The following is a 14,353-nucleotide window of genomic DNA, read 5'->3' as shown; positions in this document are numbered from 1 at the left end:
AAGCAAACACACAAAGAACACAAGATTTTATCCTGGTTGAGTCTAAACCGACCTACATCCAGTCCCCAAGCAAAACCCGCTTGAGATTTCCACTATCAACCTTGTAAACTACAAGATCACACAGACCAAAACTGGTCCCACTTTCAGTAACAACCCTATTGAAAGCAAACAACTCCTTTACACCAAGGAGTCCTTTTTACAGAAAATAAGTAACAACTTACAAAACAACCTATGAGCCTTCCTTTTGAATGCAAATGAGATGCAATTGGCTTTTGAGGTTGTTGAAATACTCTACTCATGAATTCACTATCTCTCAAAGTGATTTGAGTGAAAAACTGAAGTGAAAATATCACGTGAGTGAGAAAACAAATACTTGAATGAATAGGAGTGAAAAGCAATAAGTAAATGATTCAAATCGATTGAATTCTTGTAATTTTTTAGTGTAAAATGCACTCATATTTATAGTTAAAGTTTTCCATACGTTGAGGGTATTAAAGGGTATCAAAACTGTTCATTTCGAACGATCAAAACGTTTGAAAAATGAAAAGATACGCCTTTTTTGAAGTTTCAGAAAAACGACAAAATTAGTCTACTGAAACATCAATTAGTCGACTAATAGTTAGTTATTAGTAAACTGACAGTTATCGTCGGTCGACTGATCTGTTAATCGAGCCGTTTGAAAATCTGAACTTTTGAAACTTAGTCGACTTGAGAAAAGTTAGTCGACTGATAATATCATCAGTAGACTGAAAAACCTTTTAGTCGACTGCTGCTAAAATCTACTGAAAAACAAACATTTTGTTCGGTCGACTGATAAAAAGCATTAGTCGACTGCTGCTAAAATCTTCTGAAAAACAAACATTTTGTTCGGTCGACTGATAAAAAGCATTAGTCGACTGCTGCTAAATTTTCAGAAAACACATGTTCTGTTCAGTCGACTGATAAAACCTTCGGTCGACTAATTTGACAAAAATGACTTTTTAGAAAATATGGTGCGAAAGGATTATTCGACTGGTAAGTCTATTGGTCGACTAATAAACATGAAAATTTAATAAAAGAGTTTTCTAAAAAGATTTTCATGAGGGTTCTTTTTAGAAATGTTTTTCTAAAGACTTTTAAGGTGAAATGCAACGTAAATATGCACTCTAAGTAAGGCTCTTACAAGAATCTAAGACTTTTAATGAATTAAACATTTGCACACTAGTCTTCAAAGATTCTTCACTGAATTCTTCAATTTCTTCATAGCCTTAGCAGAAATGCAGTTGATTCCACTTGCTCATCATCAAAACCTTGTACTTGAAGTATCATGTATGGCTTCATTGTCGTAACAGGCTCGTCAGCTGATCTCTCTCGATGGTTACCGAGGGGTAACCAGATTGTTATTTGTTTTGTGGACTAATCACTGCTGCATCTATGAAAACATTACATCAATCCGAGTCAAGTTTGTTTCTGAAGAATTCATGCTACTAGATTAACAAAAGAGGTGGTTACCCTGCTAACATCTCCAACCTTATTCATGACAATGATCTAATTCTACAGGTGACTTCTGCTATGAGTCGATCACACAGGGGTTTGGCACCCCAGATTCACATTCAAACTATATGAGTAATGCTGATAGGCTGCTTTAACCTTCCTGATTGAGATTTCAGCAGGGCATCTTTCTGCAGGTGATGGGGGATGTACTATGACAGGTAATTAGATGGAAATGTAAACAGGCATGTGAAATAAACATGGGATTCTAACCACCTTGCAGATGTTAGAGGCAACAACATGCTTTTATTACCTTGGGATTCTGTTGATGTTCAATTGATCCTCCACTGGTTGAAGAGCAAGCACCAGAGGGGGTAAAGCATCGATGGATGTTGTTTGCAATGGATGGAAATCGATATGGGAGAGTGGCGATGTGGTCTCTTGCAGAGGAGAGGTTGTTCTTCAACAGTTCGTAGAAAAAAAAATGTTCAGGAAGAAAAGGGGAAGGAGGAAGTCAGAGCGATTTTCAGAGAAGTGATGAAGTTGTTCGATCCATTTCTGAGTCTCAGAGACCCCTTCTTAAAGGGAAAGTAGAGGATTCGAGAGGAAGTCCGTTGCGGATGGAAGGTGAAGAACAATGACGACTGTTGAAGATCAACGGTGGTGAATCAAGAGAGAGCATGCGCGGGAGGGGTCCGTTGTAGCTTTTCGATATTTCAAAAAGGTGGTTCCCCTTTTAAGAAATTTCTGAAAAATGGTTAAGGAATGAGGTTTTTGGTAAAAATGGCTTCAAAAAGCTTGAAAATCATTCGTTTTCTTTGTAGCTTTTCTCGATTTTTTGGTTATTATGTTATTTTTCTATTTTTTTGTATTTTTAGAATAAAATCCTAAAGCTTTACAAGAAATCAAAGATTTAAAACTAATTTTTTGTGTTTTTGTAAAATATTTACAAAAGGGAATTTTTCAGGGCTATTTTGAGAAAATTTCTTCAGAAAATGGATTTGTGTCCGAATTTTTGAGAAATATTCAAGGTTTACAACCTCAAAGTGAGAAATATAGGGTCGAGGATCCAACAGAGTGTCGGATGAGCCGCCCGAGCCTTTCAAAATTATTTTTTGGTATTTTTGTGATTTTATTTTGGAAATCGGACAACGGGGCTCAGATTTGGATTTAAAATACTAAGTTCAGACCCGGAGCTGAATTTGAATATATCAATGTGGAATTTAATCCAGAAATCTGAAGAAAGACTGAATTTTAGCTTTGAAATCACTTTGATTTTCTCAAAAAATAGAGTCAGGGGCAAAAGGGTCATTTTTACAAAACTTTGAAAATTTTGGGGTGTTCACAGATGCCCCTCTTTGCTGATAAGCCGGTTGAAAGCCGAGCTTAGTGTCAAAGATAACACTCCAAATTTTGAAAAATGCCCTAGTCAGCAGATCTAAACTGGGCGTGGAAGAATTATTTTGAAAATATGGCTCTTCAGGCTTAAGACCTTATCCTGAATGGTTTTGGGGAAACAAAATCCTCGAGAATGATATGATTTAGTAGAGAATGAGGAAATCGTGATGGGACTTTGGGTGAAAATCCCAAAAATGATGGAAAATCAGAATTTTGATCCGGTCTCATAGGTGAGACGAGATACTCTTTTGGAATGATTCAGGTTTAGCCCTTAACCTGGATGGGACGAAGATATATCAAAAATGAATTTGAAATGTGGAAAGGGATACACGAGGACCTTGATGGGAGATTTTTGAAAAATGCCTCGTGAGACGAAGCTCAAGTAAAATCCTTTTTTGGATGGATATACAAAGCATGGATTCCTCAATGAGAAGGGCCATGATGGGACTGGAAGAAATCATTTTGTTAAAACGAGGAATTTTGTAGGAACAAGACTCAGGTTTAACCCAAACCTGCAAGGAAGATACCTCGCGAAGCGAGGTTCCGGGTTAACTTTTAACTTGAATAGGAAATCTACCATACGGGTTTCTCAAATGGAGAAACCATAATGGGACCTTCGGAATTTGGATGAACAAATCCGAAAGGGTGTGATCATCGCAAAATTTTTCCTCTCTTGTGGTTTATCTCTCTTCCTTCTCTTTTCCTTTTCTAACCTCCATTTTCCTCCTTTTTGAAGGGAGAAGAATGAAAGAAAGAAAAGAAAGAGAGAAGAGAAAAGAAAGAGAGAAGAGGAACTATTTTACGGGTTTTCACTTGACCTTGATTTGAAAATATTTAGAAATTTAACTCGCCTCCGTTTTGAAAATATATGCGGGAAAATGGAGAGACGGGATTCGCTCGTCGGTACGAGGTTCGACCGTTCCTGGCGCCTTTACCAGGGGTAATCGAACCAAGGATCGAATCTATGCCTTTTGCTTTGCCTAAATATAATCTAAGAATTTATCCTAAAGATCTAAATGCACAGAGAATCATGCTTGTGCAATGCAAGAATGTATGCTTTTTTTTTTTTTTGAAAAGAATGTTTTGGAAATTTCCAAGTATTCTAAGATGAACTTGATAAGAGAATGAAGAAATGTTTGAATTTAACTTAGAACTTGAGATAGATCAGAGAAGTTCTAAGCTTTGAAGTAAATCAGGATTTTGGAAGAATAAATGAGAAAGAATGACTTGAAGCTTTGAAAATGAAAGGAAAATGAAGTTTCAAAAATGGACTTTGAATTTAATCATGGATTTAGGAGAAGAAGATGAAGTTTTGAAGTGACATTGAATTTGAATCTTAGAATGGATCTGAGAGGATCAAAATGTATTTAAAAAAAAAGAAATGGATTTAGGAATTCAAATGGGATTTAAAAATGGACTTGGATTTTAAATCCAGATTTTGAAGTAGAATTGGATCCTAGAATGGTTTTAAGATCTGAGATCCGATGTAAATTTGGGTTCTGGATCCTAAGATGGATTTGGATTTGAAGTCTGAGATCCAATATAGAGTTGGACTCTGGATCCTAAGATGGATTTGGATCGGAAGTCTGAGATCCAATGTAGAGTTTGGACTCTGGATCCTAAGATGGATTTGGATCTGAGATCTGAGATCCAAAGTGAAACTGAAGTCTGGATCCTAAAGAGGAATTGGATCTGAAGTCTAAGATCCAAAGGTAGAGTTGGATTCTGGATCTTAAGGGGGGAATTGGATCTGAAGTCTGAGATCCGATAAGAATGTTGAATCCAAGATCCTAAAATGGATTTGGATTTGTTGAATTTAAGAACTTCCAAGTTTTGAATCGAACTTGGAAAATGAAATTTAAAATTTGAATCTTGAATATACAAATGAATTTCAAAGTCAAATTAGACCTTGGATTTTTGAAGTTTGAATTTGAATTTAGAAGATGAATCAAGAATCTCGAAGTTAAATTGAACTTTGAGTTTGATTGGAGTTTTGAATATAAAATGAATTTGGAATCTCAAAGTTAGATTGAACTTTGAAATCTGATTTGAATTTGAATATAAAATGTGTTTTGAAATCTCAAAGTTAAATTGAACTTTTGAGATTGAAAATGAAATAGAATTTGAAAAATGAAAGGATGAATTGGATTTTATAAGAATTGAGGATTGATTGAAGAAGATATTTACATTACTTGGAGTTTTTTAAAAAAAAAGAAATTTTGAAAATATGATGCTATTCTATCCTAAATGATGAATGAATTTAAATTTTTGAAATTGGATTTTGAAAAGCTATTTCATTCTTTAAATGAATTTTAAAATAAGATCGAAGATATAATACATCCTTGACTATGGTCATTGAATGTATTATATAATAATCTATATTTAAATTCAGGAGAAGACTGAAACACATTTGATGCTTTTATAGAATTTAAAATGAAATTAACTCTCAATATACCCTGACTATGGCCATTGGTATATATTTTGAATTAATTTTAAGTTAAATTCTAATAAAATGAGAAAACATTTAAGGAAATATGATGAATTTTGAAAACGGATCCAGTGTGGATCCAGTGTTATTTCGTAAAAGATAAAAATCCTAAGTTTTGTCCACACCCTGACTATGGCCATTGATGTGGATCATCAACTTAGGATTGATTTACCTCCTACGAAATGGTGCACGTGCCATTCGTGTTTCACCATTTGTGAGAATTTGGTAAATAAAGGGAAAGATGCATGAAAACAGGTAACTTGTGATTTTATAATGCCCATTCATTCTACCTAAGACAGGAAATGTAAATTCTTATTCAAATCCAGCTATTACAACTTGAATCTGATTAAAATTTGAAAGAATCTCCAAGAAGATAGTTATTTTCGTGTATTTCCTGCAAAACACTTGATTAGCATAAACAAACAGAGGAGAATTTGCATATATCATGCTGATTTCAAAGACACGAATTATGAAACATTTATATACTTACCTTATGTTTAATACTCCAACAAAATAATGTAGGTGTTTCGAGGCATGGAAGGGTAGCCAAATATATATATATTTATATATATATATATATTTATATATATATATATATATAGAGAGAGAGAGAGAGAGATAACATGGAGATAAGGTGCTGCAGTGTAAATGCCTACAGAGTTGTGGCTTGTTGGGGATAAAGTGTAGGTGTTAGATGTGCTTTGAGAAAATGACCTAAATGATGTGCACCTAGTATAACAAAGTCATATCTGCTGAAATGACCTGAAGGTGGCAGGGGGCTGTGCTATAAACACAAAGAGTTTAGCAATGGGTTTAGTGCAAACAGCATGCACAGGTGACAGTAAGTGAGGTGCTACGGTAATGTGGGCTGAAGATGTAAAATGGAGATGGTACGTATATATGGCAATATGCTGGGAGTGTATGAAGGAGATAATTATAGTTCTACTACAGCTGGTGCTGTGTGCAGGAAGGTGAACAAGCGAGAATAGCGAACAGTACAGATAATATGTGTTGTATAGTGTTTAGGCTGTGAAAAGTGTAGAGTGATGATAGTGTGTTGGAGGTAGGTTAGTGAACAGCAGGATGGGTAACATGTGAGGCAGGGTTGCCTCCAATGAACAAATGAAATGAGAAAATCTGTGAAAAGAAAAAGGAGGGAAATGACATATGAATGAAAATGCAGCCATGTTTAGTACTACTGGAGATGCAAAAATGGCTACAGCAGTACTAGATACTGCTGTAGGCATATAAGAAGGCTACAGGTGGGATTTATAACAATAGCCTTTTCAATCATGCTTGCGGTAGCATCCATTTTTCCTTGAACAATGTAGACAACTCCAAGGTTATTCAGAGATTGGTGGAAAATTTGATTTAATTGATGAAGCAATCTGGTAACACTCCACCACTTTTGCCAAGATTGTCTCTGTCCTTGTAAATTACTCCCCAAGTTGTTGCAGTCCTCCGCACAATAATTATTGCAGTATAATGCCAACTTATGTAACACAAGTGCCTTCTCAAACTTCAACATTTTTCCACAAATAGTACCAAAATTGTACATGTTTTCATGTATGATATCCATATTGCAATATGCCTCTGCATACATTGGCCTCTGTTGTGCGGCTCTCTTATGACAGCTAAGTGCCATATCACATTGCATCATCTCGAATAGACTACACCAAGGTTATAGTGCGTAGGAGCATGTTGGCTGGCTATTATCAGAGCTTCACAGTATTTCTGAATACCCTCGTGAGTGTTTCCCAAGAGTTTTGAGCTAGTGTCAAGGTCAGTCAAGACAATGACTAGACACTCTGCAGCTGGCTTGTATGAAGGATCAGCATTCAGAGCTTTCTGGTATGACTCAGCAGCCTCCAGCAGGTGGTATAAAGGAAAACATGGTGCAGCATGTGAAGTGACGAAAAGAGTGTAATGAAGATGGTACTATGTATGTACAGTGAAAGGGGTAACATGTGCCATTATACTGCAAAGAAATCTGGGTAGCGATGGTGCGAAAGGGGTGAAGTGATATAGTGCCCTTTATATATATACACACAGTGGACAAAGAAAAATGGAATGAGGCCATGAATACCACAAACCCAAAAAATTTTGACATACTGATGAAATAATAAAAATTTTAGAATGGAATGTACCTGTTAAAAATACAGGTATATGTGAAATGCTGCTGCTGGAGATAGTGTTTGCAGGGAACCAAAATTTTAAGTTGCTGTTGTTAGTCTGCAACTTGGCAACGAATGACTCATAGATACCCTTGGAGCCTTAGCCGTCCCTCATCCATCCTCTGCAACATTAATTGTAGCACTCTGCGTTTCCTTCTCTGCTCCAAATTTTGAAATTTTATTCCTAATGATCTGCATATCACTCTTGGTTATTTCAGCAACATAAAAAAAATTTATAAACAATGCTGGTTAGATAGTCATAATACAAGGGACTGGGTTAAGCAGGATATTGACCGAGTGTTAGAACTTAGGTGGGAACAGGAGATCGAGCTAGACGATTCTTAAATATGTTAAACACTCCATTGTAATAAAATGAATGAGTATAACACAATGACTTATGAATGAAAAAAAAAGTGGAGGTAGATGATTTATTCTCCTGTACCGAATATCCTTTTAAGAGTATCAACAATGATGCTGTAATCATTTGTCCAGAGCTTCCAAGCCTTTCTGAATGCAGCCTTCGTGCTAAGTTCTGTAGGATCACCGCATGAACACCCAGAATCGCCATGCTGTTGCAACTTTGTGAGAATATCTAGAGCGGAAAACTGATGTCGGATCCAGAAAATTGCTTGTAACACACAATGGCATGTTAAGAACGCCACTTTTAGTTTAAATAAGTGTTGGTTCAGCTGGTGTATTGTGTGATGAAGTGTAGCCCATTCCCCTGACCTTTTAACACTAAAAATTTTCCAAGAAACTCGGACTGCATCACTTAATCTGTTAGGGATTGCATAGCGAGTCTTTGTCTAAATGATCCAGCAGTTCTATGCCTTTAGTTTTTTTTTTTTTTTGGAATGATACCATACTGATGGTGGGTTGTATAGCAGGAAAACGTGGTCCAACAGATATAAAATTTACAACAAACTGGATGTTAGATGGTTATTGAATTAGATTTACCACTGGGATTTTTTTTTTATTTGCAATCAATAATCAGGAAAAAGCTTGGTATATCGATGTAGATTACAGAATATAGCCATCATTATTAGGCTAAAGCAAGGGTTGGAATTGCAACATTCGAAACTATGATGAAGCGAACAAAGTGTAAAAACAATTCATAATGCATAGAAAGCATATCAAAGGCAAGTGAAGATACAAATATCAAAAGAAAGTGATGAATCCGATACTATCAAGGCCAGAAATCAGGCATGAACAGGTAATTACGGAGAAAATAAATAAAAATAAAAAAAAATCAGAATCGAAAAATCAGAATGCATGCTAATCTGCTAAAATTTCAAAATAGGAGATCAAAGCCACAACGGAAATTACATATATGTCAAAAGAAAAGAGAACTAACTAAAAAAGGAAAAGAATGAAATGAGATCAAAAGGAAAGATCGTATATAATTAGAACGAGAAATTGAATGTAAACTGGGAATACGACGTAATTTTGAAAATCGGGATGAAAATGAGAAGCAGAAATTACAAACGAAATATCAAGGCCAAAGGACAATCAAAACAATAATAAAAAGAAATTCCAACGCAACTACAATCAAGATGGAAGAAAGAAAGCACGTTTAGGAAAACTGTAAATAAATAAGAAAGGAATGTTGGAACACGTTTTGTTCCTTTTGATTTTGCATGTACGTGGTCCGACATTACTATGAGCAAAGTGATACCACCAGGAATGCTCCAAATAGGGCGATGAATAGGAAAAAAAAAAAACAAGAAAATATTAAAAATTAGAAAGAAAGGAGAGCTTACCGTGGCTGGTTACCAAAAAAACCTGAAAGATGGAGGAGAATTTTTGAATTCGATCAAGAACGAGAGAGATCCCTTCTGTGTACCTGTGGATTCGCTCTGAGCCAAGAGGGGTGAAGACGGATAACCGTGGGAATGTGAGTGATCGACTTCTGGTTGCTTGAGGTTTCTACAAAGGTAGCCGACCTCCTTCAGCTTACTTGGGAAGAAAATATCAGGAGAAGAAGCCGAAGAAGAGAAATGAAGAAGAAGAAGGGATATGGGCGATCGTGAAGGAGAAGCAGGTGGAGGGGTGAAGAAGCGGTCGATGCATGAAGGAGAAAGGGGTAATGGTGGGGTGAAGACGGGTCGTGAGAGAGGAAATGGGGAGGTGAAGAAGCGGTCCGGAATGGGGCGTCCTGCATGCCCTTTTAAGGAGGAGGAGAGGGTTTCGGTTGGGGGATGAGAGGCTGGAGAAGAAGTTTGTTGGCGATGGGTGGCTGGAGGCCTCGAGAAGTGGTTAGAGGCACATGGGTGCCTCCAGAAGGCTATGGAGAGGGGCCATCGGCCATGGAGGTTCAAGGGTGAGAGGTCGAGAGAGAGGCGGCTGATGGGTGCTGAGGGAGAGAGAAGCGAGAGTTTAGGGTTTTCAAAACCCTAACTCGACTTTTTTAAACATCGAGAATCAGATTTTCCAAAAAAAGGCCTCTTTGAAAAGTTTTCTCTAAAACGGGTTTCTAAAAACTATTTTGCAATTTTCTTCATTTATTTTTTATTTTTTTGGTTCTTTTCCGAGTATTTTTATTTTTTTGTATTTTGGGAAATACAAAATCCTAAAATGTACGGCAAAACAAGGATTTAAACTAATTTTTTTTGTATTTTTGAGAAATATTTACAAAAAGAAGATTTTCAAGGCTATTTTGAGGAAATTTCTTCAGAAAATGGGTTCGGACCCGAGTTTTGAGAAAATGTTTGAGTTTTTGAAGCTCGAATTGAGAAATACATGTGATGGATCCAAACAGATGTCGAATAGACTGTCCGAGCTATTTAAAGGCTATTTTTGGTATTTTCTATAATTTTAAATTTAAAATTTGAACAAGGAGATTTAGATTTGGATCTAGACAATGGATCCAGATCCGAAATCAATTTAAACATATAAAATGAACTTAATTTCAGTAAAATTTTGAGAAATGAACTGGAATTTATATTTAAAAATGACACATTTGCTCAAAAAATGAATTTAGGGGCAAGAAGGGAATATTTAAAAGATTTTGAAAATTTTGGGGTGTTCACAGATGCCCCTCTTTGCTACTAAGCCGGTTGAAAGCCGAGCTTAGTGGCAAAGAAAACACTCCAAATTTTGAAAAATGCCCCAGTCAGCAGATCTGAACTGGGTGTGGAAGAATTTATTTGAAAGACATGATTCTTCAGGTTGAAAACTTTATCCTTGAATGGCTTTGGGAAGACGAGATCCTCGAAAATGATATGATTGAGTGATTGAGATGAGGAAATCGTGATGGGACTTTGGGCGATGACATCGAAATGATGAAAGGTAAGGAATTTAGATCAAGTCTCGTGGGTGAGACTAGATCAGCTTTTGAAATGACTCAGGTTTGACCCTTAACCTGGATGGGACGAAGATATATCAAAATAACCTGAATGGGGAAAGGAATATATGAGGACTTTGATGGGACATTTATGAGAGAACGCCTCATGAGATAAAGCTTAAGTAGGATTTTATTCTGGATGGATATACAAAGCATGGATTCCTCGATGGGAAGAATCATGATGGGACTGGAGGAAAATGCCTCGTCGAAACGAGACTCAGGTTTAACCCAAACCTGGAAAAGGAAGGTACCTCGAGGTATGAGGTTCAGGCTTAACCCTTAACCTGAAAGGGACGACCATACAGAATCCTCGAGTGAAGAGACCATGATGGTACCTTCAGAGTTTGGACGAACAAATCCGAAAAAGGGGTTCGCGAAAGGAGGAAGGAAATGGGGTTCCCTAAAGCTTGAAAAAGGAATGAACTTGGGCGTCTCATTGCTGAGACTGAAATCGGCTTTTGAATTTGATGACCTCTCGCAGGAAGTACAGGTTTTGACCCTTAACCTGAGTGGGAACAACCATACGGGATCCTCGGGTGAAGAAACCGTGATGGGACAGGAAGAGATACTTCAATTGAATGAAGCAATTCTTCCGGGGAATGTAAGAGATGGAAAATAAGTAGATGTGAGACAACATGAACGATGAATAAAGTAATAGGAGGCGAATCTTTCGATGGAGTGAAAGATGAATAAGGCAGACCCTTTATCAAGGAGACGAATCTCTTGACAAGGCGAAAGATGGAACAAGGCAAATCCTTTGGACAGAAGAAGGTGAGAGCAAAATATGAAGATGACGAGGAAGATGGCAATCCTTTTAGCAAGGAGAAGGTAAAATATGAAGATATGAAGATGGCAATAGTAAGAAAAAGGCGAAATGTAAAATATGAAGAAGGTATTGCTTTTAACAAGGAGAATGTAAGATATGAAATATGAAGAAGGCAATCCTTTTAACCGAGAGAAGGCAAGTCTCTCGACAAAGCGAAAGACGGGGAAGGCGATCCTTTCATCAAGGAGAAGGCAAGTCTCTCGGCAAGGCGAAAGACGAAGAATGTAAACAACTCTAGGTTGTATCTAAATGGATATCAAATATTTATTTCATTCTTTAGAATATCTAAAAAATTTTGCCAATAGAATAAATTTATAGTTGACTTCAACGCTTAAAAATGTGTACATGTGTGCAACGATATTCCCTCTTTTACCTAGAGTATTTCCTCCAATGAGGTTAACTCCTTGGTTTTTAAGAGTCAAATTCAGAACTTTAGCGCTGATGATTTTCTTCAAGGAAGTTATCCATTTCCCTGATATGAGGAGAAAAGATATATTCTTAATTTCATAAAAGCAAGTAGCGAAGAGATATTGATAAAAGAATTTCGCATAAGAAAAGACGGCTTCTGGCAATTTAGGCAGTTTGATATCTGAGTGTTTTTTTCCATGATGATCTTCTTGCACCCTTTTTGAGTCATTGAGCTTTTTCGGGCTTTTATATCATCCTTCATTTTGGATGTTCCTGACTTTTCTCTCTTTTTTTCAGGGAAGGGTACGTCACAAACTCCTTCATATCGGAGATGCTTCGATCCTTCATTTTCTCAGGGGTTATATATGATATTGGCTCGAAGGTCTTTAGATGATAGCTGAAATCAAATATCATTTAGGGTTTGTCGGTAGGTTCGTCACACTCGCCTTCATCTTGACAGTGATCTGAACTTTCCCTGGAAGGATCCTTCACAAACTCCTTCATCTTGGTAGATGATCCAAATCTTCTTTAGCCCCGGGGGTCTACTCGCTTAATTCGCCTTCATCTTGACGACAATTGAGAGATCCCTTTTGCAAATATTTGATTGCAGCTTTAGAATGAGAAGATGTGGATTAAGTGGGTTTTTTGTAGCTCAGGATATTTCCACTGTCTAATTGCCAGGAAATCGTCTTAAAACATGCATCATAGCTATGATCAATATCAATTCGCTTTCGGCTTTTCAATGTCATCGAATATTTATTTCACTAATCATACCGAGGATATTTCTTTCATCCTTTTGGTTTATCACCAGGAAAAAGATTTGAATTTTACCTCTTTTTTGCAAAGAGTTTCACCTTTTATGAAGAAAATACTAGAGGTAATCCGAGGTAATTCTTTTGTGCAATAAGATTTATTTGGAATCAACAAATATTTTTAGCAAATTGGCAAAGTTTTCATGACTTCTATGTGAAATATTTACTCAATATAGATTTTGATGCAACCTTTAGTTGCAATTTATGATTTTGGACATTCTGATCAGTAAAACTGGAACCTTTCATTTAACGACCAGCGAAGGAGCTGGAACCTTTCATTTAACGACCAGCAAAGGAGCTGGAACCTTTCATTTAATGACCAGTGAAAACTGGGACATTTCATTTAACGACCAACGAAGGAGTTGGAACATTTCATTTAACGGCCAGCGAAGTAGCTGGGACATTTCATTTAGCGACCAGCGAAGTAGCTGGAACATTTCATTTAGCGACCAGCGAAGTAGCTGGAACATTTCATTTAGCGACCAACGAAGGAGTTGGAACATTTCATTTAGCGACCAGCGAAGTAGCTGGGACATTTCATTTAGCGACCAGCGAAGTAGCTGGGACATTTCATTTAGCGACCAGCGAAGTAGCTGGGACATTTCATTTAGCGACCAGCGAAGTAGCTGGGACATTTCATTTAGCGACCAGCGAAGTAGCTGGGACATTTCATTTAGCGACCAGCGAAGTAACTGGGACATTTCATTTAGCGACCAGCAAAGTAGCTGGGACATTTCATTTAATCATTTAACGACCAGCGAAGTAACTGGGACATTTCGTTTAGCGACCAATGAAGTAGCTGTGACATTTCATTTAATGACTTGATTTAAGATTGAGACTTTTCTTAGAGACAAACAGCACGAGGACTGATGAACTTGATCTTTAGATTTGGAAACTTAGCAGAATAACCAATGCGAACACTAGGTTTTTCCAACTGAGAGTCGGGAAGGAGATTGGCTTATCTAAGATATTTAGAGATCAAAGCAAGAAGAATGACCGGGGTTTCAGGACTATCCTTTATATAGACATTTGATGAGAATTTAGAAATGAATGATTCAGGTTTATCCCTTAACCCAAAGGGGAAAAGAATATACATTTGATGAGAATTTAGGAAAAGAATGATTCAGGTTTATCCCTTAACCTGAAGGTGAAATGGAAGATTTTATGAAGAGGTAACCTGAGACTTGAATTTAGAAGGAATATGACAAATTTTAGAATTTATGATCTATGATTTAGATGGACCAGGTATGTAACGGGGAATGTAAAAAGAATAAACTTTGAGAAGACAAAAGGATATAGAATTTTGAAGAAAATGTAGAACCATTTGAGGAAAATTTGATTTTATTTCTGTAAAAAGAATTCTCAAAGGTAGCATGGTTGCCCCTATGAGTGATCTCAGGAATATCTCTTATCCGGAGAAAAGAATAGAATTTA

This window comes from Nuphar pumila, chromosome 5 (genome assembly GCF_984573655.1).
Source record: "Nuphar pumila chromosome 5, dmNupPumi1.hap1.1, whole genome shotgun sequence".
NCBI lineage: Eukaryota > Viridiplantae > Streptophyta > Magnoliopsida > Nymphaeales > Nymphaeaceae > Nuphar > Nuphar pumila.
The sequence above is the reverse complement of the archived record's forward strand: the minus strand, read 5'-3'. Positions refer to the sequence as shown.